General features: G+C 39.0%; 1 protein-coding gene across 1 annotated transcript in view; it reads left to right on the top strand.

Moving 5' to 3' along the window:
• Bank1 (B cell scaffold protein with ankyrin repeats 1) overlaps positions 1-27062 on the top strand; it is a 212615-nt gene that overhangs the window by 130152 nt on the left and 55401 nt on the right. The gene's annotated exons all lie outside the window — the stretch shown is intronic.

The raw sequence follows: 27062 nt of genomic DNA, 5'->3' as shown, positions 1-27062 counted from the left end.
GCATGTAGTTTTGTTCTCCACACTCTTAGGGATTAATAATTTGTAGATTTCTGCATATATGTATTACACATTGACTTATATAAATATGTGAATCTATGTACTTGTGTGATTTAAAAAGGATTGAAAAATGCTCTCGATATATAGTAAGCCAATTTATCCACTGATAAACTAATGGAGGTTGTTCCCTGATTTCTATGCTATGAGTTATCAAACTTTAGTATTCTGTCGCTTTTATAGGAGAACGTCTTATCTCACTTCTAATATGAAATCGAGCATCTTTTTCATACGTTGTCACACTATTTGGCCCTTTCTGGGAATAGTCAGCATCTTTTGCTCATTTTCACTGGTGGTGGTTTGGTCTTTTCCCTCTTCACTGGGTTCTCCAGTGCTACGCGAAAATCACAGATGAGTTACAGAAGGCTTTTCCTGAATTTCCCATTTGTCTTCCGAGTTTGCTTACCATCACCTTTACCTGGTAACGCAATTCATCACTGTTGTGTTGCCAAATTTACTAACCATTTATTTTAACAATACAAACTTTTGAGTGAACATTGCAAAAGTATAGAAAATTTCCCAAAGAATCTTATGATGGGTGTTTAATAACTTTTATGTTCATTTTAACATTTAAATCACTTATTCTTTCAGAATTTATTCAAGTTTAATGAGTGCAAATTAAATCTTTCCTTCTCGAAATGGGTATCTAAATATCCTGCAAGTTACTCATTCATTTTTCTTTACTGATTTGACATTCCATTTTGATAAAATATATTCCCACATAAATCAAGACACAGAGACTTATTATCAGTTATAAATGTTTGGTCTTATACTTGTCTCATTAGCTCTTATAACTTAATTTAACCTGTTTCCCTTCATCTACATTTTCTCTTGGGGCTTTTTACCTTTCTTTCATTCTGTATGTCCTACTTTTCTGCTTTTTCAGTGTCTGGCTGCCTGGTCCCAGTCATCTCCCTCGCTTTCTCCCGCATTCTCTTCTCTCAAGCCTAGATTCTTCCTCCTACTCATTCTCTTTGCCTACCAGTCCCCCCTAGCCCTCTACTGCCCAGCTATTGCCTGGTCAGCTTTTTATTAGACCAGTCAGGTGCCTTAGGCAGGCAAGGGGAAACAAATGTAACACATTTTTATGTGGCTAAACAAATGCAACATAAACAAATGCAACACATTTGCACATCTTTACAGAGTTGAAGTAATATTCCACAACAGCTGGGCGCACCAGTAGAGAATCTGTTAGGGAGTCAAGTGGATCATCTTATGGCAGCCAGAAGGCAGAGAGAGGCCATGAGAACAAAACAAGAGGTGTCTTTTTTTGTTTTTTTGGTTTTTGAGACCGGGTTTCTCTGTGGTTTTGGAGCCTGTCCTGGAACTAGCTCTTGTAGACCAGGCTGGTCTCGAACTCACAGAGATCCGCCTGCCTCTGCCTCCCAAAGCCCTGCTACTTGCACTAGTAACCAGGCCTTCAATATATACCTCTTTTCAGGGAGTTGGAAATGCACTTCATATTCAAGCCGCATCCATATTCAAAGCCATAAGAAAGACCCTCCAGTCCTCTTATTTCTCAAATTTTTCATTATTTATGTTTTTTTGATATTCAAGTTTTAGAAAAATTGTACAGGAACTCTAAAAATAGAATGTATTGAGATTACTCTCATTATTAGCTTAAGAGTCAGTGCATGTTTTAGAGAGAGTGGTTTGAACTAGAGCACATGACTTCATTTATCCTTACCTTGTTTATGTGCTTGGGTGAGTTGCATATTTTGTCTTGCTTTGTCCATTCTTGAGTTTAGCCCTCGTCGTTGTAGTGACTATTATACATGGGCTTTTCATCTTTATCTCGTGCCACTGATTATATAGTTGTAGCTATTGATTTGTGTACATTGATCTGATCCTTTACAATGTTGTCTGGAGGTACACATCTCCCTATACTTGATTTTCACGAGTTTGCCAAGCATGCTATGCACTGGGATTATTCTCCCTATTTCTGATTTAATTATATCAAATTTATTCTTCTGCCGATTGCAACTATTATCCAACTCACGTGTTACATAATAGCTTATAGTGTCCATCTTTGCCTCTCCCCTCCACCGAGAATGCCTTTACTCTCTCCTCACTGAGCCGCAGTTTGTCATTGCGTCTCATAGATGTGTTTATTGGGTAACATAAATTTGCAGTGCTTCCTTCTAGAAACATACTAGCAAGAATAAATAAAAAAATTTGCCAAGTAAGTTTTAGTATCAGTACATATCAAAACACATCTTCCTTTGATTTATCAGTATGCTTTGGAAACAATAAAAGCATTTTAAAGCCAAATCTATAAAAATTACAGTCAGAGCCGGGCAATGGCGGCGCATGCCTTTTATCCCAGCACTTGGGAGGCAGAAACAGGTGGGTCTCTGTGAGTTTGAGGACAGACGCTCCAAAGCTACAGAAAAAGTAGAAATCCTGTCTCAAAAAACCCAAAACAAAAAAATTACACTCAGAAAATTACCCAATGACATATATTCTTTTTCACAAATAAATATAACAAAATAAATTTAATAACATTGAATTAATGTGCTATTCTTGGAGTAAGCACCCCCTGGTCGTGAATGTACCAGTAGATTCTGATGGATGGATTGTAATATTTTAACATTGCCATCCATGAGTAAAATGGTCTGCAGTGCATATTTCTGAACTCACTGCTGGTTTTGCTAGCCATAATATGAACAGGCTTGGAGATAGGCCCGGACTCACCTTAGTAATACTGGGATCACATCTGTCAGTAATTGCCCCGATCTACGGCAGAACATTTCTTCTGAGTGCTCCATTGTCTATTAAATTGTTTTTGCTCTTTTCATTGCTATCTTTCCTGGCTTATTGTAACAATTTGTCGTTAATCATTTCCCTCTGGGAGTCGCATTCCCCATGCATTCTCATCGTTGTCGGGATGATAGACTGCCCGCTAGCCAGGTTTCACCTGCAACAAAATAAGATGGCTTCCTGAAAGCATGCTTGTGCTGAGCACCTCTCAGGGGGACCCTGTCTCCTCTTCTTTTCTGAGCTAAGCCTTGAGGAATAGTAAAGAAGAGGATTACAGTTTGCTTCCGGTCTGTTTTCTCCCTGAACCTCCAAGTCCAAGCAAGGCTTGGTTCTCAACATGTGGGCCATGACCCCTTTGGGGTGGTCAAATAACCCTTTCACGGGTCTCACCTAAGACCATCTGTATATCATATATTTACACAGTGATTCATAACAGTAGCAGAATTACAGTTATGAAGTAGCAATGAAATTTTTGTGGTTGGGAGTTACTATGACATTAGGAACTATATATAAGTGTTACAGCATTAGGAAGGTTGAAAAGCACTGATCCAAGCTGTCTGCATGGGTCTCTCACTGTGAGGAAGTTGGGACAGCTGTCTCTACTGGACTCACTACAGGCCCTCCAAAAAGCCTTTGTCCCAGGGGCTTTGACAATAACCTAGTGTCTTTGGGCAGCCTTTTCTATAACAAGATTTACTGTTTTGTTTTCTTGTTTCTGAAGATGATTGAGAAAAAAAAAAACGGGGGAAAATGATGTCATACTGTCAGTGAGACAGACCTGGCTTCTGTAAAGACAGCACTTGGATAGAATGTGTGACCTATTTCCTCCTCTGTGGCTCTGATCATGATCAGTCTTCTTGTGGCAATAAAACACTCCCAGTGGTTTGTCCCAGAATTCCATTGTGACGTCTAGTAGGAACCCCGCCTACCCATTCACTGCTGTTCATAACTCCTAAGGAATATTTTAGCCAAATCAGTGCATTTTTACTTGGCAGTAAACAAATATGAATAATTTAAATACTGTACTCTGCTTATCATGAATTAAGAAGGATTAATACTTTTGTAAAGTACTTTCCCATTTAACAAAAGTACTAACAGCAATATTCATAAAATATGAAGTTTCTATGATACATTCAAAGCAAATTTTTACTATTAATATTACTATTTTAATAACATGTTATTTTTATATAAAAAGACCAGCGATATTATATTTCATTCATTTAATGATACTCAATAGCTACAATCAAGTGTGATTTAAAAGCATTTCTCAACAAATGCAACAAATTAAACTAGCTTTATGTATCTAATAATCATATTTTACAGATATGCATATGTATAAGCAAGGAATAACAGGTTGTAGAGCCTTTTCCTAAAATTTAGTCTCCGTACATAATGATTATATGGCACCGGAAATTTTTCCATTTGCAGTTTTTATAGATTTTGCTGAAATGTGCTTTTATTTTTTTTCAAAGTTCATTGATAAGTTTGAAGGTGAACATAATTTTTTAATTGTTTTTATTTAAAAAACATTTTTTATTTTACATACCTGCCCCAATCCCCCCTCCCTCCGCTTGTCCCACCCCCCTTTACTCACCTCCTCACACCTTACCCACTCCTAAAAGGGGGTAAGGCCTCTCCTTGGGGTGTCAAAGTCTGGCGATAGGAGAGGATCAAACCCCTCCTCCTATATCAAGCCTGAGCAAGGTATCCCATCATAGGGAATGGGTTCCAAAAAGCTAGTTCATGTACCCAGGATAAGTTCTGGTCCCATGCAAGGGTCCCCCTCCCAAGTCACATAACTGTCACCCAGCTGTCAGTCCAGAGTCCCTGAGCTCCCACTAGCTCGGCTCAGCTGTCTATGTGGATGCAGGTTCTATGATGATAATTGGGGTAGTCACTAATCTGATTATAGGGGAAGGCCTCTCTACTATTACTGGGAGTCTTAGTTGGGCTCATCCTTGTGGATTCTAGGGAAAGAGATATTTTGATAGAGGGAGCCATTATGTGGTTAGGGAGAAACCTAGTGCTAGCGAACATGATATTTGAAGTTAAAATACTAATTTACCACTTATACTTCAAAATAATATTAACATTTAGCCTTGATAAAACTTATATGGAAACCAAATAAAGTATAAAAACATTTTTATAATTTATTGGCAGTTTAGTATAATATTCAAAAATCTAGACTGTGTAGGCTTCATGGATTTTATTCTTCGTCTTTAATACTCAGTTTTTGTAAGTTTAGGAAAATAGTTAAACCACTATTCTTTAATTTCCTTTCCTATAGAATATTACCTTTCGTGATTGACTCTAAGGAAATGAAGAAGAGGGAGTTAAGATGTGTGAAGTGCCGATGATCGTTTCTGGAACAGGGTGGCAGCTATTCCAATTTCAGAACACTCATCTCTGAAATTAGAGGTTTCCTCTTGATGCAAAAACGTATAATCTACTTGTAGTGTGGCAGAGTCATCCCAGATCTCGAAAAATTAATCAAGAGTAAAATAACTTGAGCAAAGTCTTTATACCACAAAGCAATTTTTGGGAGAAGGAAAAAGTCTCTTAATATTTAATTCAGAAGGAAATTACTTAGCTTAAAGTACTTGATTTACCAGTGTTACAGCCTCCCCAAATTAGCTTACTCATTTTCAATATTATTTCAAATTATTGCCAAAAAGTAATCCAAATATTATATTGGGCAGTAATATCCTGGCATAGGAGTAATGGAGAGAAATGGTTCTCAGAGGACCATAGAAACGCCTGAAGTGCTTGACAAACAAAATTCTATACTCATATTTTTCCACTGTATTAAATCACAGTTCCTTTTGTCAATGAAACTGAATGTATAGCTACTTTTGAACATACTAACAGCCTAAGTGAGACATTTGTTTTCATCATAAGAAATTATCTTTTGTCATAGTTTTGACACATAAAATTGTCACATTTTCAGATGGGCCCAAGAAAGCTTGAAGACAAAGAGCTTAAAGGTTATAATACTGAGCCTTCAAAAGTGAAAGCCAAGGTCAGGATAATCCTTGCACTAAATCCATAGTGGATTTTAAAAATGTGCAATGATTGTTCACATTGAAAGGTCCCAAATCCCAAGCTTTAAAGCCATTTGGTTGCCAGAGGAAGGGTCTCATTCCACTTGTTTCTCCCGCCAGAAACAAAAAGCACATTTACTGTTTCCCCAAGTTCCCCCAATCCTCCCCTTCTTACTTTTCTCTCCCTGCCCCCTCTTATCCCCAACCCACCCCACCCCCAAGATCCCAATTTTGTCCCCGGCAATTTTATCTACTTCCCTTAGCCAACAGGAAGATTGGGATAAAGGAAGGTCGGATAGGGGATCAGGGAAGCACATATCTTAGTTAAAAGAGCCATGTTAGGGTTGGCAAGATGTGTGGTGCTCCCATGTGCCCATGGCTCTTTCTCCAGTTAGTTCTTGAGGAAGCTGAGGATAGAGAACCTGAACTGACCCTATCCTATAGCATTACTGACGAATATCTTTCATATCACCATAGAACCTTCATCTGGTGATGGATGGAGATAGAGACAGAGACCCACACTGGAGCACTAGACTGAGCTCCCAAGGTCCCAATGAGAAGCAGATGGAGGGAGAACACGAGCAAGGATGTCAGGACCACGGGGGGTGCACCCACCCACTGAGACAGTGGGGCTGATCTATTGGGAACTCACCAAAGCCAGCTGGACTGTGACTGAAACAGCATGGGATAAAACCGGACTCTCTGATCATGGCGAACAATGAGGACTGATGAGAAGCCAAGGTCAATGACAAGGGGTTTTGATGCTACTTCATGTTCTGGCTTGGTGGGAGCCTAGCCAGTTTGGACGTTCACCTTCCTAGACATGGAGTTCACCTTCCTAGACATGGACAGAGGGGGCAGGACCTTGGACTTTCCACAGGGCAGGGAACCATGACTGCTCTTTGGATAGGAGAGGGAGGGTGAGAGGAGTGGGGGGAGGGGGAGAAGGGAGGGGGGAGGGGGAGAAGATTGGGGGGAGGGGGAGGGAAATGGGAGGCTGGGAGGAGGCGGAAACTTTTTTTTCTTATTCTCAATAAAAAAAAAAGAAAAAAAAAAGCACATTTACTTTCCTGCAGACCTCAGTGCACCCTCACACAGCGTGTGGTGCCGAGTACCCTTGACATATGAGCGCTGAGTGGATAGTTGCTGCTTCTGCTAATATTTGGGAGAACAGCAATAACCCTTTTGAAACTAAAGTGAGACAGAATTTCAATTCTATCTAAGAACAAGCTTAGTGGTTGTCCAGTTCTAAACATGAAAACGAGATGCTGTGTAGAGAGAGAAATGCATCTATATTCTCAGACCTGTAAATTCAGAGAACAAATTAATATGACTATAAGGGGTTCTATGAGGTAACTCTCTGAAGAAAGGAGAGAGAGAGGTAGATCCTTTTGAGTATCTTAATAATTCTGATGTCATACATTGGGGAACAGGACCTGAAGTGACAAGTATTAGGAAAAAAATCAAAGCCTGAAATAGTCATTGATTTCATAAAGACTATAGCAACAAGTCTAACCCTGCACACAGTCAATATTATACCATACTCTATGATTAGATCCACTAAATTATGTATACAAAAAGATTATTCAATGGTTATTACAATAATAATAGTAGAATGTTAAACAAGCTTCTATCAATGTCTTCTACAGATGCGAAACATCCTCAAAATGAAATACAATATAATAATTTAAAATAACCACCCATATTCAGGATGTAATAGAAGATTCAGGGTCCCAACTCTAATTACAGCATCAGTGTCCAGCAAGATGGGCCTTTATATATTCCATGCACCTGTTGATGAGTTCTATCTTTTAAGATTTCAAAGGACTTGACAGATCGCTAAACATCAAGAAAATGTTTAGTATAAAACAGTATCTCTAAATGTGAATTCACTTATTTCTACATTTGCTTACTCATCAAAAGATACTCATTACAATCTACCGATTTATGTATGATGTCGTTGTATATATGTGTTGCTTTTATTGGTTGATGAACAAAGCTGTTTTGGCCAATGGCTTAGCAAAGTCAAGTCAGGCAGTAAATCTGAACAGAGAGAGAAAGTAGGCAGAGTCTACTGTATGAATGAGAAAGATGTCAGAACATAAACAATAAGCCACACCCTTACTATGGCAATACATAGATTAATGGAAATGGGTTAATTTAAGATGTAATGGTGAGTTAGGAATATGTCTGAGCCATTGGCCAAGCAGTGTTGTAATTAACATAGCTGCTTCAGTGTGTATTTGGATCTTGGCATCTGGGAAATGAAAGTACAGTCTCTGTTTACATCCAGTCACTGTGATAAGAGTTGAAATATGAAAGGGACTAAATCGTGTTTCTTCTATAAAAATATCAAAACTCTGTCTTATAGACTTCTAAACATTTTTAACACGTGCCTGGTAAACTTGCATCTCTCATTCTGTTTAATGAAAACATGAAATAAGGGTTAATGATCATATAGAAGATGCTTAAAACATCTTTTACTATCTGAATTTAAGTATCTATCACCAAAATAATTTGATACAATTTTAGCTTTGCAATGCTATATTTCATATCAAATGTTTTTCTCATTCATGAATTCATCTACCAAGATAACTTCTCTGGTACATAGTAAATGTTTTAATTATATACATTGCAGAATCCCTAGTAAGTGTATATTAGAGTAAGTTCACCTAGCCTAGAGAGGGAAGAGAAAGCAGCAAGGGACAGTAAGATGACCTGACACACAACAAGTTAAAAGCAGGGTGGGACTAGAGCCAGCTTCCTGCTACGTAATCTAAATGACTTTGTCTCTTGGGAAATATAACTATATCTCAGGCAAAAATTCACCCTTGATTATCCAACTTCTTTAGGAAATCATTCAAAGGAATGAGCAGTCTAGTTTATTATATCAAATACAGAATTTATTAATATTCTAGGTGTGTATTTGTGTGTGTGTGTGTGTGTGTGTGTGCACTCCTTTCATCTTCCTAAGGCCTCCTAGGTAGGGCTGGGAACTCATATGAAATTTCACAAATAAGGGAAAAATCTGAGTAATAGAGAGGATTATGTCCCACAATCATACTGTAAGTGACAGTGTCAAGATTTTAATCCAGATGCCAAGGGTTTAATCACTAAGTATATTGCCTCTCTTTTCATATTATCTTACACAATCATTCCAAGTACACAAAAACTAAACATAGCATATGCCAGTGAAGTTTATCTCCTTAAGAATCTTTAGGGACTGTCTCTTATTAAAAAATTCCCATGCCATTCTTATAAAGTTTTAAGAATTCTTTATAAGTGTGGGGCTGAGCATGACTCAGCAGTTCAAAAAGTTGTTCTTGTTGCTCTGAAAAGGAGCAGTAAGAGCCAGTGCATGAGTCTACACATTGCTTCCAAGGCCAAGGTGACGAGAGGAGTGTAGAAGGAGATACACACCAAGTCTCAGATAACTGTTGAGCTAGGGCCTCGGTGACTCTCAGCAAATCTGTTCCAAGTTAACCTTTTAGGTATTTATGTTTTCTGCCCAAACTTTGCTTATCTGGATGCTTATTGTTTAATTGTTAGAGATACCTTATATAGTCAATTTACTTAGCCATAATCATTTAATTTTATTGAAGTTAGCAAGTTATATGGCAGACTCTAATTTCCTGGATGTTAAACTAGCTTTATTCTTCAGTTGCTGAATACACTCACTTTCGAGGGTGGTTCATGGCAGCAAAGACTCATAATCACACCTAGGGTAGGACTGTTCTTGTTCTATTTTTTGCTATTGTTTGAAGGTACTTTCCATGTTTTGTCCATCTTCCCTTTGATTTGTAAGTTGCTGGCACAGGGGCACTGAACTGGAGTTAGCCTCGTCAGAATTGTTAGCCAGCCGAGATCATTATAAATGTTCCAGCTACAACTCTGCCTTCCCATTTTACTGCTGTTCTAACTGGGCAGACCATGAGTGTGCATTCATACAGTGTATTTGGAGAAAAACTTTGGAAACTCTTTCAAAGTCTACATCACAATACTCTTTGAAGCCTTCCAGTCTGAGCCCTTCTTGAATTTTATTTTTATAATGGTCAGGACTTTGATTTCTCAAACTCAGCACAGCAAATATTGCTAAACATAAATTCAGAACCAGAACTGATCTAAAAGACATCAATACTTGAATCTGGCAAATTTGTATAAGGTTCCACTAAGACAGAATGCTCATCTATCCACTTTGTAGCTCCCCGACGGACGCCCTTGGCTGTGTGTAGGATGACAGCAGACTGTACTGGAGGGGAAGCCACTGCCCCTTGCATGCGTCATCTCAGATGATCTCAGGGCCATTGTGTCTATCGTGTGGGTGTCTGACTCCACTCCCCTGTGTACAAAATGTATCTTCGAGAAACACCAGTTTTCCCAATTCTCATTTTTTCCAGTTCCATTTTCCATTTGGAATTCTTTGATCTCAGTTCAGGAATATTATGTTTTTCCCAAGTTTATCTTGAACTTGGGCAGTGTTTTAAATGTTCAACTCTCTTCTCTTTATTTAAACTGTTTTTACACTATGTGGTAGAATGGGTTGACTGGGTCAGCATTTAATAGAAATACACATGCATATCAGAAAAGTATCATATGGCACTCCTAATGCAAAGATTTTTTTTTCCACTCTACTAAAAAATTTGAGTCATGTGAGCAACTTTAAAGATAGGGATTCGTGGGTCCCACATCCAGTAGATTACTTAACTTTGTCCATGATGCTTGCAGGAAATCTGTAGTTTTAAAGACCCCTTAGGCAATTCTCACAGGTAGCCAAGGTTATCGTTCTTGAGTTGCAGTCTTCCATGAGACAGAACTGCTTCCTCCTCATCTGCTCTTGGAAAGTTTCTTAGACCTTTACGTAGTCTGTCACTTGGCTAGGATTCTTTTTTGTCATGTGACTGATCATTTTCCTCCTTCCTTTTACTTGATGACTTTCCAGAGGCATTGGGTAGTTCTGCTTCAGCCTCCTGAGATTACAAAACAAGCCTTTGCTGTTTAAGTTGGCTAGGCCAAGTAACAACTAACAAAGCTCGTTAGCCAAAACCCCTGAGAACACACACCTGTAGGCAGACAACATAAGCTTATTGCTGGGGGCAGTAAGGGAGACTGTAGGTCATAACTGTGGGCTAGGTATGTCAAAAGGGAATCCAGGGGAGAGGACACATTGGAGGTTTGGGAGCCATGATGGAAGAAACTGCTTAGAATGTGCAAACATGGGAACAGAGGGGGACATTCTGCAGTCTTATCTTTGGAACAAGGAGCCCATCTGTGAAGGTTAACTATTTATAGTTTTATCATAAGACAGAAACCGTTGTTAAAAAAAATTTGAAAAATAACTTCAGCTGTTCATGATAACCATGATGGTTTTGATTTAGCCCTGGTCATCCTTTTCTAGGACTTGTGAGTTCAAAGGCTCAACTCTTCCCTTCACAATGTGGACTGTATTTTTAGCAAAACTGTTTTTCACCTTATAAGAGATACCCAGTTTCCTACCTTCAATAGCATAATAGTCATCTATCTATAACAATAAATGTGATATATTCTAGGTAAAACTTAAAGCATGACTCATATAAAATCTTAGATGGTTTTTTACTATCTTTTTTTGTATTAAGAGATATCTTTACTGTTTGCTCAGAAACATAAATCGTACCTTGCTACTTCTAACTGTAGAATATTGATAGGAATCATTTCTGATGATATTCAGAGTTTGATGGGTACCAGTCTCATAAAGCGGAGTAAAGGGTTAGCAGTACCATGTCTCCTCCTTTGGATTGGTATTCCTCCTAATTTACCTCCCGTTGCAGAGAAATTAAGTTGAGAGAAGAAGTATACTCCTAAGTAATTTTTTAAATACAGGAAAGTCAACTCAGGCTATGTCTTCACATCAAAACTAATGAGTTATCTGCTTTAATGAAGTTCCCCTCCCCCAGCTTATGATGGGGTGATATCCTGACAAACTGATAATAAATAGAAAAATACAGCAAGTGAAAACACACTTTAAAAATGTAACCCAGCAAGCATCCTAGGAAGCAGTTCACTGTCCTCATGGCTGTAGTCTGCCCAAAAGCATGGCTCGCTGTCACTCCCAGTGTCTGCTGCATCAGAGAGCAGATTGCCAGCTATGCAAAGATGAAAATTCAAACTCTAAATCACTGATTCCACCAAATGCTGTCAGTTTGCAGCAGCATTATCAAGCCTAAATTCATCATCACACCATCATAACCAGCTATTTTCTGCAACTGGTCAGGAACCATTTCCTACTGCCTAATGCAAACTGATAGACCTGGTGTTTGAATCTACTAGTAAAGTATTTACAAAGTTTTTACCCACATTCAAGTGTATGTGAGTTTGCATTCTTAGATACAAAAGTCCTGGAAAGACTCTTAGGTACAGTACCACTTCTTCTATGTGATTCAGAACTAGGCAAATTCCCTGTGGTCTAGGTTTATACATTTTGTTGCTAAAATATTCAGTCTGAAACAATTTCTAGCTTACAAAAAGTTATTAAAAATAATGCATATTGCCTAGCTATCCCACTTCTGGGCATTGACCCAAAGGGCTCCATATCCTACTTCAATGATATTTACTCATCCGTGTTTATTGTTGCTTTATGCCCAATAGCAAGGAAATAGAATCAGCCTAGATGTTTGTTAGTAGATGGAAAGATAATGAAAATGGGGTAGATGTACACTGTGGAATTTATGAGGCAATAAAGAGAAAAGGAATTATGTAATTTGCAGAAAAATAGGTGAGTGAAGAGCGTGATTTTTAATTGATATAACCTAGGCACAGAAAGACAAACATTGAATGTTCTTTCTCATGTAGAAATCTCTAACTTACCATTTTATATTTTTATTTATACACATCTACGTTGGAACAAGAGAAGGTAGGTAACAGGAATGGACCCACAACAGGGGAAAATTACGTTATAATGAAACCTCAGTAGATGACAGCCTTGTGCCACAATGTTAAAAATTGGGCATGCCTGGATAAATTCAGTCTAAAGTTGTCATAGGAACTTCATCCCTATGGACATACTTAGCACTTCCCTAACACTCTGCTCCAAAATATATTCTTGCTCCAACAGAAACCATGTGGTAGAGTGAAGTAAGGAAGCTGGCCCTATTCTGGCCCCTAAAGCCTTCAGAATAAAACTCAGTTTAAAACCTTCTAGCTATTTCAATAATGAAACAAAATTAAATAAAGAATACTTCACACTGAGCAACATGGGAATTTACAGCAGATAGCTCCAATTTACTAAGTCTCTCTCTCTCTCTCTCTCTCTCTCTCTCTCTCTCTCTCTCCTTCGTTCAAGCAGCCCATTCTTATTCTCAACTCAGTCTTCAGTCTTGCATAATTGAAGGAAAGTACCTTGAAAGCAAAACCACTTAGAATCCAATATACATTTGGCAGGACAAAATGAAGAACTCATATCTGGTACTTGGATAACTTAAGCATGGCTGAGCATGAGCCAAGGTTCTCTGAGGCCTTAGTGTTGATCTCACACCTCCCAAATGGGCAATTAATGGCTCCGAGTCCAACTGCAACCAGAACACAACCTGCCAAGAGGGAAAGGTCTGCTCTGTACCTGTGAAGCTGGTTGAAAAGAATGCCTACAAGGACATAAATAGACCTGAACACTGTCAAAGGAAAGAAGTGGGAGATAGACCTGAATTTCAGTATCAGATAGGGAGGCTGGGACACGAGCATCCTCTGCCTGATTAATAAGGGGAAGCCAACCAGAATTTGAGCACAAAGATTGTTCAGTTTCTTCCTATAAATAATTAAACGAATCTGAGTCTCAGAAAATGAGGGGTTTTGTACAAATCCATGCCAACATCGAGATGATCTTGGCATGGACTATATAACAAAACCAGAAAACACTGGAGGCAGTTTAGTTTGCACTTATCCAGAGTTTAAAGGATATGATAGTAGTGGCAATGGAAGAGCAAGCCAGGCGATTTGTTACTGTTTCTGTGATAAAATACCACAGCAAGGCAACGGTAGAAGCAGTTGTTTATTTGGCTTGACAGTTCTAAAGGGATAAGAGTCATAAAAGCAGAATGAAGGCATGATAGCTAGAACTAGAATCTGGGAACTTACATCTCGAACTACAATCAGGAAACAGAGGGAACCATCTCAAAATGGCATAAATCTTTAAACCCTCAAATCTCACCTCCAATGATATACTTTCTCCAACAAGGCCACGCCTCCTCCAATAAGGCCACGCCTCCTACACATCCCAAATAGCACCACCAACTGGAAACCTAGTGTGGAAATGCCTCTCACCCTGGGGGACATCTCATTCCAGCCACCACAAGTGACAGATGATAGAACAATGTGTTCCTAAACTGAGAGATTCTGAACTTGAAAAGCAAATAACTGTGCTGTAGGTCTGTTACATGTGCAACTGTGATAATATGGGTAGAAAGAGATCTTAGGACAGTGTGTGTGTATACACATTAATAAAAGTGAATATGGAAACTTGAACACAAAACAGAATGAGATGTCACCCAAAATTTCTGTATTTTTCTAAGGACATAAAGCTATTGTCAATGGCATCAACATAGATCAAGGATCTATCAGTCAGAAAAATTCATCTGTTACTCATTATTTTAGAGTTTACAGTCCCTATTGTACCATCTTCCTTCTCGTTGCTATTTACCATGAAAAGCTGGTGACAATCAAGTATATCCATTGAATACAGTAAAAAGAACCCCTGTAAATTTCTAAACTTCTAATAATGAAATTGGATGACTCATAGGTCAGTCTCCTACTCACAATACCTCTGGTCAAGCTGAAGTTCCAGGGCTGCTATAATCCTATGTCATCAGTTCTCATAAACTTGCAGTTATCCCCAGGGCACCAATCAACCTGTGCAGTGCTGTCCGGTTTTAATCTAGTAGATGCAAAACAAATTGAGACTGTGAGTCACGGTGGTGAAGAAGCCAAAAATACAGGTGGACTCAGGTTGGCTTTCTGAGAGCCATGTGTAGGAGTCAAAAATCTAATAAGAAAAAGCATAAAGAGTTGTTTTTTATTGGTTGGTCCTGAGTGTAATGGAGAGCTAGTCAGCAAATCTAATTGACATTGGAATTGAAAATAGATTAAGACCCCCGATTTCAGACTGACGTTGATAGGTTAATTTTGGAAACTCAACAGAGGTAACTTCACCTGATGACTTTCCCAGAATATAACATATTTAGGACCAGTTTTGTTTCCAGTTCACCTTAAAAGCCGCAAAGGGAAGTGATCACATTTATAGGAAATTGCTAAATGGTTAAAGAAGTACAAGGGCAACAAGGAGAGTGGCATTAAGCATCTTTGAAAAGCAAGAAGTAGTTGGCTGTGGATTCTGGATTGTTTGATGGTTATTAATTAGGTCATCATGAGGTCAACGAGGGAGGAGAAAATCTGATAAATTACAAGTTTGAGTGCAGAGGAAAGAATTGAGAAAAAGAATTAAAAGTGAATACTAAATATACTCTGAATTGGGATTTCAGAGTTTAAAATGAGGGTCAGGAAAGGAGAAGATAGCTAGAGATGGGAGGAAGGTTAAAATTAACCAAGGTATTATTAGAAATTTAGCATTATTGTGCAATATGGCCATTTCTACACTGCCATATTCAAATTAACCTCTCCAGATCTATATCAGAATAGCTTGCATTTATAAGACAAATACTATCTTTTGCTTATCCACCTCAAGGAGCAAGCAACATAACCAACAGTATCAGAACTCTGCATCTTTGATATCAAATGAGGACAATGACTTCATGATAATTTTTTTTTCTCACTGGAGACTTTCTATTTTGATGCTACTTAGGTAGTTTAAAATATGCTATGTCTTCAGGTTACCTTGCATTTGGGGCTTTTGCCTACTGACCACGGAGATACCACTCCTAATGTTTTGCCATGTTAATGTTGAAGCTTGTTGCTGTTGTATGTGTCACAGAAACATCAGCATTTGCCAACATTCTGTAGAAAGAATTTTTCAGTCCTAATTGTTTTGACATATGGAAGATGGATATCATTGACAGACAGCTCTTTTTAGGCTTTAGAGAGTGATGGAACTCTAGAAAGAAGGTACCTACAGGAAAGCGAAGAAGGTCAAGCGTCCGTGCCCGCCCTCATCCCTCATGAATGGCTATTATAGCTCCATTCACTTTCACAGACTAGTGGATTCCAGAATGAAATGCATTTTGAAACATAAGGTTCTGAGATGCTGCCTTCTACCAGAAGATTCAGGCAAGTTTGTTTAAAGTGCCTTTGCCTCCGTTTTAACATCTGTGAAATCAAGATGATAATGGCATCTAACCTGAACTATTGTGACTTTATAGTGTGAAGTCACAAAAGTGCTGTGAATACTGTTGACAGGCAAAAAGCAGGCAATAAGATCACTATGAGATGCTGTGTCGACTACTGGCTTCCATATGCTAAACATGTGACACAGGGTGCCATGTTGGGAGCTCTTTTATAGTGTACAGCAATCATTATCAAGAGCAAGATGCAACAGTGTGGCTTCATTTTATGTGTGCTCCTACAGATATCTGGTAGGTGGGAGCTGAGAAAAGAGTCCTGTTAGTTGGCAAAGCCTTTCTCTTTTAACAGTTCTGCCAAACTCTTCCTTAGGTCTATGAAGTGGTGAGAGCATCTTTATTGGCTTCTTAAAGTTAAACACAATTGATTGTGATAGTTCTGAAACTTACAGCTTAAAATATGAACTATCAAGTTGGGTCATTTCTCTTTTTTCCTCTTTTGTTCTTTCCTTCTTCCTTATTTTTCTTCTTCTGCCAGATCATTCCCTTGAAAGAAACAGAAGAATAGATGGCACAAAATTCTCCCACCAACTAGGAATCTGCAAATTCTTTTAGAATCCTGAAGGCAAATGACAATATTATCATTGTTGCCTACCTCACAAAGTTGTGTATGATAGAGAAAATGTTCTCAACACATAAGGCATGCTTATCCTTTAATTTATAGGTGAAAATGTTAAGTTCAGAGATGTGTATGTGCTTCTTTAAAACAGTATAACTAGCAGGTGGCCAGCCTAAGGATTTCACTCATATTTCTGTCAGTCATTCCTTGCTAAATTTTATGACTATTTTGATCAATAAGATTAACAACAAATGACTTTAAGCAGGAAAATGGCAGCAGAAAATATTTTCCAGTCATGAATAGATGGTCATGTGCAAAGGTCTTTCTCCAAACAAACTGACCAGAATTGAAAAGATGGGGCTTCAAAGTACACATTTTTTTAGTAAATTCTCTCAACCAAAATGTGGCCACAGCATTTATTTTCATTCTCATAAGAATCACCTAGGTTCTATTCTTTTAACCCAAAACACTTTTGCCATTATCCAATCAGTGTCTCATAGAGCTTGTGTGTAAGCCGGTCAGTGTGCAGGACCCAACAACTCCTAGAAACTGATTTACATAGGCAGAGCCTAGAGGCTCTGAACCAGGACTGCTTTGCTTTCCAAAAGCCTCTTTTGAGGATGACTCTCTGCCTACCACTCCTCCCCACCAGGCTTCTGCTGAAATATTTATATTGCAAATAAGTAAAGAGCACCATGGTATAGTTTTCTAAACTCTGAAACATGTAGAAGATCGCCTGGCACACATCCAAACTTTACAGAAGTAAATGCCAACTTCCTGATTACAATTCAAATATGCATTGTACTCTTATGATTTCCCTCAGTACATAGATATATAAAATCCCATGGCTACAGTGAAGTCACTATTCCTGTGTACAAGGAGGTGAAGGTATATATAAAATTCACTAGCCCAGGGAGTAATCAACCCACATCTGTGTCAGATACATATGTGTTCCCACCTCCTGGAGAACTGGTATTTGTCCTCTGGGCAGCGAGGATATTCTGTTCTTATACAGTCTAAAGACTTTTCTCCTTCTTTCTGAATCACGGTTTTTAGAAACCTGTTTACTTTGAAGCTGATTTCTGTAAACGACATGCCCAGTCTTAAATAGCTCTTAGTATATATGTCTGCAGTATTCTTCTTCTTTTGAAAAAAAATCAGAAAGAGAAGGGAACTAAATCAAGGCAGCAAGGTGCACAGGGACGTGTGTGTGTGCGCGCGCGGTGCGCGTGTTTGGCAATTGGTTATGTTTTCATCAGAAGTAGCAATTGTTCTTTCTTTTAGGTAATTTAGTATAGTCTCTCCTTAGATACTAGCCTACAAATCTCCCTGAGAACCCTTTGGGTTTCCTTGATCTAGAACTCTGAATTACAGAAAGCACCAGAAAGGGAGAAGCTAGGCTGGGGGACGAGGTGAGTGATGACAGTCAGTGAAGATCCTGGGTTTTGCAGACGTTGAGGACCTGAGCTTTGTATATGCAGTGCCAAAGCTGACTGAGCATGTTTCCTTTGCAGCATGAATAATTACTTGGCAATAAAGAAGCACTTGCTGATGGGGCATTTTATTGCGTGGTATTTTATTATCTCTGTCTTGGAAAATGGTGGCCACTGATTATCTAAGAGAGAGGAGAAACTCACCTCATTAATTTCTTATAGCCCTGAATCCCAGACAGGGTATTTGATGGCAGGGGAGGCACACATTTTAAATGAGGCAATGCTTTTGGTAAACACCTTCTGAATACTCTCTTCTAGAACATGGAGACCTTGTCCTCCAGCTTTTCCTGTCAGGTGACGTTTGCTCAGCTTCTCTGGATTTGTTTTGACTTTGACTTTAGTGACTGGCTTAGTCACTGTTCTATGGCTGTGAAGAGACACCATGGCCAAGGCAACTCCTGTAAAGGAAAGAATCTAATTAGGGGCTTCCTTATGGCTTCAGAAACTTAGTGCATTACCATGATGGCGTGGGAACATTGTGGCAGACATGGTGCTGAAGAAAGTAGCTAAGAGCTTTACATCCCAGTCCTTGGGCAGTAGGCGTGAGAGAAATACGGTACTTGGCATGATCTTTTAAAAATTGAAAGCAACATACTAGTACCACATTTTCTCTAACAAGGTCACTCCTTATAATTCTTGTCAAATAGTTCAACTGTGAACTAAACATGAAAGTATATGAGCCTGTATGGGTCTTTTTCATCCAAACTTGCACAGTAACAAATTCACACCGGCTGTATTAGACAGTTTTTCCTTCCCAGCATAGTACTGTAGGGTAGGAGCCCCAGGCTGTGCTCTGGTAGCGCCGCTAATAGCTGTGTCTATAACCTTAGCATGACTTTTGATAACATTGGCTCCTGCTTCTATGAGATGGAAAAAATGAGACTGATGTCTCCTCTAGCCATTGTACATTACAGTTGGTGTTGAGATTCAAAGTTGAGTGTAAGCACTCTTTTATGTTTCAAAAACAAAAGATATATCTATGAAATTCCAACATATAAGACTCATTCTTTGATTTGGCATTTAGTTTGATGGATTAAAAAAAAATCCTGTTCATTGTAGTTTGTTGTGTTGACCATTTCCAATGGAGATCATCTGGAGGGTTTCCACAAGTGTGCTTCCCTCAGAGAGAAAGCATTCCCTTCTGGGTATGACTACAATCACCCTTCTTGCCTGACTTCGTAAGAATTTTACCATCTGTCTAATGTTAGCAATTATTTGTTTTCCTGATGAATTGATAGACTCTATGTGGTTTTTAATGCTTTGTGTCAATTATACTTTTCAAATAGCTGCTTGCTAGATGCTGTTGTGAATGGTGTGTGACAAGGGAAACGGAAGCACAGCAACTGGGACTTACGGGGTTCTGAGATGCCTGAGTCCAACTCCTGCAGACCTTACAAGGTGTGCAGCAAAGAGCCTGTTTCTCCTCATCCCTGCTGTCTTCATAGACCACCAGAAAATTGCTTCTTTCTGGTTTCCAGAAGTGTATCTCCTCTAATATTTTCTAATGCCTTTGATTTCAAAATGAAAGAAAGCTAAAAGAAGTAAAGCCTTTAAATTTCTGTTGTTTTGATCAGTTTTCTAAACCTAGTAAACTGTGGAGAAAGTTTAAGACTCAAACCCTCAATAAGGTTTGTGACAACCTGAACAACAGGAAACAGATGCTGTCTCCTGTCCTTCTGATCATAACCCTGATGCCCGTGTTCAGTTCTTTGTCTGGAAATGTGCAAATGAAGATCACAAACAGCTCCTGATCATTAACTGTAGATCATCATTGCAGACACCGCCACTGATGTGTTACAGGATCATATAACAATTTCAATTTAAATTTAACTCTTTTCATAGATAGGCAGTCATTCTCTTGGTTCCCCATCCTCCATCTTCCCAAATATTTATAGCATTCCTTTCAGTGAGATTAATATCTTATTTTTATATTTTACGATTAAATGACAATTATCACAACTAACCCATACCGAGCCATTGTACTTCCTATATCATTCAGTCCCACTTCATTGTGATGACCTCTTGTAGGCTTCCTTTTTCTGCCTTGCACTCAATCAGTAACTCACATCCAAACCTCCTGACATAAATGTAAACCGTCAACTAAACTATAGTCAAAATCATTGGTTTCATCTTCTCTTGGAGCTTTACGTTTCCATTATAAACTGACAGCTTCCTTGTTCTTGAAAGGACTTCATGATTCTTCAGTCATTTACTGCCTTTCTTGAATTTGAACTCTGTTTCCTTAGTTCTGACCAGTCTACTTCCTTGTTTCTGAATTTAAAGAACACATTCTTTAGTAGCGACCTGGTAAATGGTACAAGAAATGTTTTGAGAACCATGGGGCAGAATTTTATAACAAAAACTTCTATAAATATTTAAAAAGTAACTCTCCATTTCCACCTCACTCTAGCGCTGGCAACACTGTCTATAGTCCGCTTGCTTAACCATCTTGCTATCTATAAAGACCTGGTTTGGAATTATAGTCTTCTAGGAATTGTAAAGCCTTGCCCCACAGCTTCAAGTCTGTTGATTTACTCATGATGCTTCATAAGTTTGTCTTAACCCATCTCCACTACTCAAGCCATTGAAACATTGTCACTACCAAAGCCCATGCCCTTCACCGCTATTGGATACTTTGATAATTTTATTTCTGGAATTCTCCCAGAGAATTTTCTTACAGAGATGTCAGAGGTGGAACAGCAGAAGTAGAAATGGGCACAGCCATTGCAGGTCTCTGTGTTTTGCTCTGCAGTAACAAATGTCAACAAGCTAGACAACAGAACAGTGAACATTTTTGCACTTGTAGCTCAGTGGTCAGAAATCTACAGTCAATTTCTCTGTGCCCATGTGGACAATTTTATAACAAAACATCTGTAATAGGGGCTGGAGAGATGGCTCAGTGGTTAAGAGCATTGCCTGCTCTTCCAAAGGTCCTGAGTTCAATTCCCAGCAACCATATGGTGGCTCACAACCATCTGTAATGAGGTCTGGCGCCCTCTCCTGGCCTACAGGCATACAGACAGAACATTGTATACATAATAAAATAAATAAATAAATAAATTAATAAATTAAAAAAAAACCATCTGTAATATTGAAAAAGTGAGTCCCCGTTTCCACCTCACTCTAGCAAGGCAAACACTGTCTAGCCAGTGCCTATACGAGTGAACTAATTTAGGTCCCTCGTGTCAGTAGAGTAACGTACTGTTTATCTCATGACTTGATTCGCTCTGCATAATTTCCCTGAAATTTGTCCACATCGTCACAAACTAGAATTTCTTCTTTTTTAGTGCTAATATTGCATTATGCATCTGCACCACATTCTCTTTACCCTTTTATCTATTGATAGATGCTTGGTTTGTTTGAAAATTCTTGACTACTATGGAGCATACTTCAATAAACATGGGAGCAAGTCTATCTCAAAATGTGTATTGCAGTTCTTTTGTATACATACCCAGTAGTAATACTGCTGAATCACATCGTAGTTTTGCTATAACTTTTTTTTTTTTTTTTTTTGCTTCTCAATGTGGTTGTATCACTCTCTACATTCTCAATAGTGGACAAATTATTCCACACCCTCCCTAGCTCTTATCTTTAATAAAATAATATCCATTAATAGGTGTGAAGTGATATATACACTATGGTCTTTCATCTATATCTCCTTGATTTTTAGAGATAGTGAATCTGTTTTCATATACTTGTTGATCATTTGTTGGTCTTCTCTGGAGAAATATTTGTAAAGATATGTTTTGCAATGTGATACCTACAGTTTGCAGTATGGTGCTGCGTACTTTAACATGTAAAGAGCATAGATTCCATGTTAACTGTTGTTTGCCAAAACATACACAAAGACATGAGTGCTGTACATACATGCTTAGTGACCTGGTATGGTGACACTGTCAGGGAAGTGAATGTCCCCAAGCTCATCAGGGTATGTGTATTAAATGTATAAAATTTTGTCTCTTTTATGCCTCCACACAGCTATATTAAAAAAACAGTCAGTAAACAGGGATTTGCTCACTTGGCTTTGTTTCTGGAAGCTCAAGAAGAGAATTTGGTTCCTTACCCACTCTAGCATGTATCTCTTGTTTGTGGGTGTAGGATTCTTTGACAAAGCCAACAGCCTAGACTTTTCTAATCTCTCTCTGCTTCTGTCTTTGAATGTCCTTTCCTCTCAAGAGGACCTGTATGCTTCTATGAGACCTGCCAAGATATTCTAAGACATTATTTACATACACTACTATTCCTAAATGTCCTTTTAATCTTAGTGATCGATTTCTTTTTCTTGACTTATTGCATTGATTGATATCACTAGTGTAAGCTAGAATAGAACCAGTAGTGGCCAGAAGCCTTATTTCCTGATGCTGTGTTTCAGTAAGTACAGTATTACCATAAAGCTTGGATAGTATTCTCATCTATAATCCTGTCTATACCTAGATTGCTGAGCAATACTGTCTATTTGGGGACTAGTTTATTTTTGTAATCAAAAATGAATATACACATATGAAAACGTATATTTATATAATGGCAACTCTTTCTTTCTACAAAATGTGTAGGCTCTTGGTGTGTTACTAAAATATGCATCTTTTGAAGTTCATGCAATTTTGTTTCAAATCACAATCTTCCAAGAATTTATCTGAATCATTCACTAAATGTTCTCTTTAACTAAAAATGGACCCAAAATAGATTCACTGTGCCTACTGTTGACAACTAGAAAATGGCTACATCTAATAATATCCTCAGTCATTTACCAACTGAAAAGAGCAACAAAATGACAAAAAAAATCCTGGAATTCTCTGGGTTCTACATTGGATATTCTACCTAGGATATTCCCAGCAGCAACCTGCCAGGGTGATGTTTCCTAAGTTACCAAAGTCAATGTGGATAAACAATGGTAGGATGGTATTAGAGATTTTGAAAGGAGCCAGACCACCTGATTTAATTTGAAAAAGCATCCCTTTCAGAGGAGCGTGTCAACACACACAGCCTGTACAAGTCAGGAAACAGAGCTGGGGAGATGGCTGAGTAGCTGAAGGTCAGCTCCACAAGCATGAGGAGCAATGTACAGAGCACCTGTGGCCACCTGCAGCCAGCCCCATGGTGCTGCATAGAGGAAACGTGTGTGGAGTGTAGCATTTATATATAAGGAAGATAGTATATTAATTGTGTTTTGGTTTTTCACTGCTGTGATCCAATCTCTGACATGAGGCTACTTAACAGGAAGAAGGATCCCTTTTGCTTCTGGTTTGAGGGCAGTCTATCGTGGCAGGGAATGCCCAACAGTAGGAACAACCGTTAGTTTTGACAGCAAGAGCAGGTGGCTGCTTGTTCCCATGTGAGTGGACCAGAAAGGAGAGAGGGGAAGGCTGCTCTCCTTAGTCACTCTTCTCTCCCTTTCGTCGTCGTCTTCAGTCTAGGACCGTAGCTCATGATATGATGCTGAGAACATTCAGGGTAGCTCTTAATCAGTTAAACCTCTGAGACACGCCCTCAAAGACACGTGTAAACATCTGCTTGCTGATAATCTATGTGTTTCCTAGTTCAATCAAGATGATAATTTAAATTAATCATAACAAGTGCTTGAAATAGTTGCCTCATTCAGAGTGTCAGACTAAGCCCTGTTGATTGCCTCCATGGATGGTTGTACCCAATGCTGGAACACAAGAGACAGGAACATCCACTGGGTAGTCTAGAAAAGCCTATGAACCGTTCAGAAATCAAGGTGTGCAGCAAGACCAAAGAAATATATAGATGGTGCTTTTCTAGGTGTGAATAAAGGAGAGTTCTGGTAATCGGAGCAAAATCTTAGACAAAGTTTATTAAAACCCTATAGGTGACTTGTTTGTCTGATGGGGCTTTTGTTTGGTTTGGGAGTGTGTGTGTGTGTGTGTGTGTGTGTGTGTGTGTGTGTGTGTGTGTGTTAATCACGTTTTGGTCACTTCCTTTTCAAAAAAGAACTGGCAATATCAAGTTATCAGATGAAATCACAGGCTTCAAGAAACCATAGTAACATAAAAGAATTAAAGATAGAACGGCACTCAGTCAGAAGTCCTTTGCAGCATCTGGGGAGGATGCTGAGGATGCTGAGTTAAGGATCATAAATATACAGAAGAACAGAGTCCAGAATGACTCAAGAGCTAGGACCTGTGAGAGCATGATTCAACTGGAGTGGACATAGAACAGCAACATGAACTCAGAGTAGGAGACTGTGCCATGACTGAGTTCAGCCCCCAAACCCTAGAAACAAAACTAGAACTCGAGAGTGTTTCCTGGGGAAATTACATGCAGCACTAAGGCCACGAGGGAGGCTCCGCATCCTGTCTAGAAGCAACTCTCTGGCGCAAACAAATCACATAGCTGCTTGTCTCCTTCCTGCACATCCATTTTCATCTGCTTCTTGCTGGGTGAGGGTGGGAATGGGAGTTCCAGTGGCATCCAGACCCTGAAGAATTCTCTTACCATTTCATTTCCTGTAGAACTTTTTCTCCTCCCGTGTGGAAAATACTATCCTGCCACATGGTTCGCCTACATATCCCCCACGTATGACGTGCTGCAGAGAGGTTAAGGGGCCTGACGTAACTGGCATCAGGACATGGTTTCTGAATTCCACATTAAATAATTCTTGATCTGGGCCAAGTTACTTATTCTCTTTGTAAGTGTGCTTCTTCCTCTGTGAAAATAAATAAGTAGCATTCGAATAGAAAGTGATGACATGTAAAATTATAGATAGTTCAGTGCCACAAATAGCTAACATCATTGCTGGTGTTAAAACTGTTGTTAAGCTTTGCTGTCATCACAACTGTATGTGATAGAACGATGCGAGCACACACACAAACACATGTATAACACACATGCATATACACACACACACACAAACACATGTATAACACCCATTCACATACAGTAAGACTTAGCTAAATGACTGTTTCAAGGTCAGACAGCCTTAATTTGCAGAGCTTTAATGACAGGCTTGTGGCTTAGTGCCTCACCATGTAAAACCAGAATCTGATCGCAGAAATCCATAGGCAATACCAGACTTCAGAAATCAGTCTTACCAGACCATCCAGAGGTGGAGTCCTAAGAAAGTGAGCCACAGCGCAACTCTTTGAAGCTAAAAATAAGGCCTTGTGAACTTATTCTCAAGATACCTGAGTTGGCTTTAAGCTATTTTATTTGCCATTTTATCCTGTAAATTAGAAGACTCACACTCAAATGGAGATTTAACCAAAGGAGTTATGTATCTCTGCATATACCATCCTACCTGCTTGGCTTCTAGCCATTATAGAACTCTCTGAGTTAAACCATGACAGTGACTAATTTTGCTCATCAGTCTGCCTGCATCTTGCACATGGCTTGCTTATCTTTTCTCTGTGGTGGCTTTAGTTAAGGCAAGATACAGGGTAGACTGTCTAAGCTAGATGACTCGAATGTTGGAGAGCTGAGCTCAGCTGATGGTAAGCTGGGGACTCTGCTCCTCCCTGTGAGGACAAGATCCTTTTTCACAGACTACCCTCTCACTGTGCTCAAGTCTAAGGGTGCACATTCTCTGGGAAAGACAGACAGGAAAATCTGTTATTTCTGTGACCCAAATGTACGAATCTCACATAGGTACCCATGCTCATTCCTGAGCAAAAGCAATGAAGTAGAAAACTCTATGACTTTCAAGTTGAGGGGATATGAGCACTTTCTGGCTATGAGGGGTAGAGAGGGTCTGGGAAAACCTATGGAAAGGTAAGTACATGCACAGATATGTAAATATTTATACATTTTTGACAAATTATATATCTTTTAATATATACATATTTTATATCCAAACATATATTCCACAGTCATATACACATATATAAAAAGCATTGGAGCTATGTAAAATAAGAACTGGACTCTGCCACTACTCATCTTTATTTTGTCCAAACCAACTTTACCTACATGACATATTTTCTGTTTATTATTTTATTATCTGTCTCCCATCCACTAGAGTGAAGCTCCAGAGTCAGAAACTCGATCCTATTTTCATTACTGCTCTAACCTAGGTCCCTTCCTGACACACAGTGTGCATTCAATTTATTTATGGAATGAATGCATGCGTGCATGAATCCCACTGTAATGTGCAGGACCATAAATTCAGCAGCACAGATGAGGGCTTTCAGGCTGAATGCTGAGACGTCGGCTGAATGATGGCTCGCGGCACTGTCTTCTGCAGCTAACAAATTCTACACGTGGTAGAGGCTGTCGTCCGAGCTCCTTCAGCTCGCGCCTCTGTCCCACGGGAAACGAGACTCCTACAACCACCTTTCCGCTGAGTTTAACTTCGCTCTCAGCGGCCAGTGCTCGAAGCAGAGGGCAGCTGTGAAGTATTAAGCAAAAGGCCGTGCCAGATGTCAGGATTTCTTTTTCTTTTGCCTTCCACAAGATGGAATTCGTGAAGCCTCATAAAATCACAGTTAATAAGCTGCCTGCTTTGCCTTGAGGTCTCTCCAGGAGTTCATAATAGCGCTTATTTTGGAGAGCACGAGACCCATTGCTCACAAATATCTTCTGGTATATTAAGAGTCAAGTAGAAATGATGAGAAAAGACCCTGTTTGCCTTTAGAAAAATTAAAACCCTCAAAGCATTAAGAGCAATAAAAGATTATTACATGCCTTTTTCAGATAGGAGGTATGTTATAATAAATCCCTATGGCAGGGTCCTGCACACCATTTGTTGTGAACACCTTAGAATGAATGCCGGGTGTAATACCCACTCACAACTTTAACACTACTAAATGAGCTCCTCTGTATACATGGAGGTTCTGATGAAATACTGTTTAATTCCAAAAGGGAAGAAACGGCTCAAAAACTCATG

The sequence above is a fragment of the Alexandromys fortis genome, unplaced genomic scaffold, assembly GCF_014885135.2.
Source record: "Alexandromys fortis isolate MF-2015 unplaced genomic scaffold, M_Fortis_MF-2015_v1.1 scaffold_19, whole genome shotgun sequence".
Taxonomy (NCBI): domain Eukaryota; kingdom Metazoa; phylum Chordata; class Mammalia; order Rodentia; family Cricetidae; genus Alexandromys; species Alexandromys fortis.
This window is presented reverse-complemented; position numbering and strand designations above follow the sequence as displayed.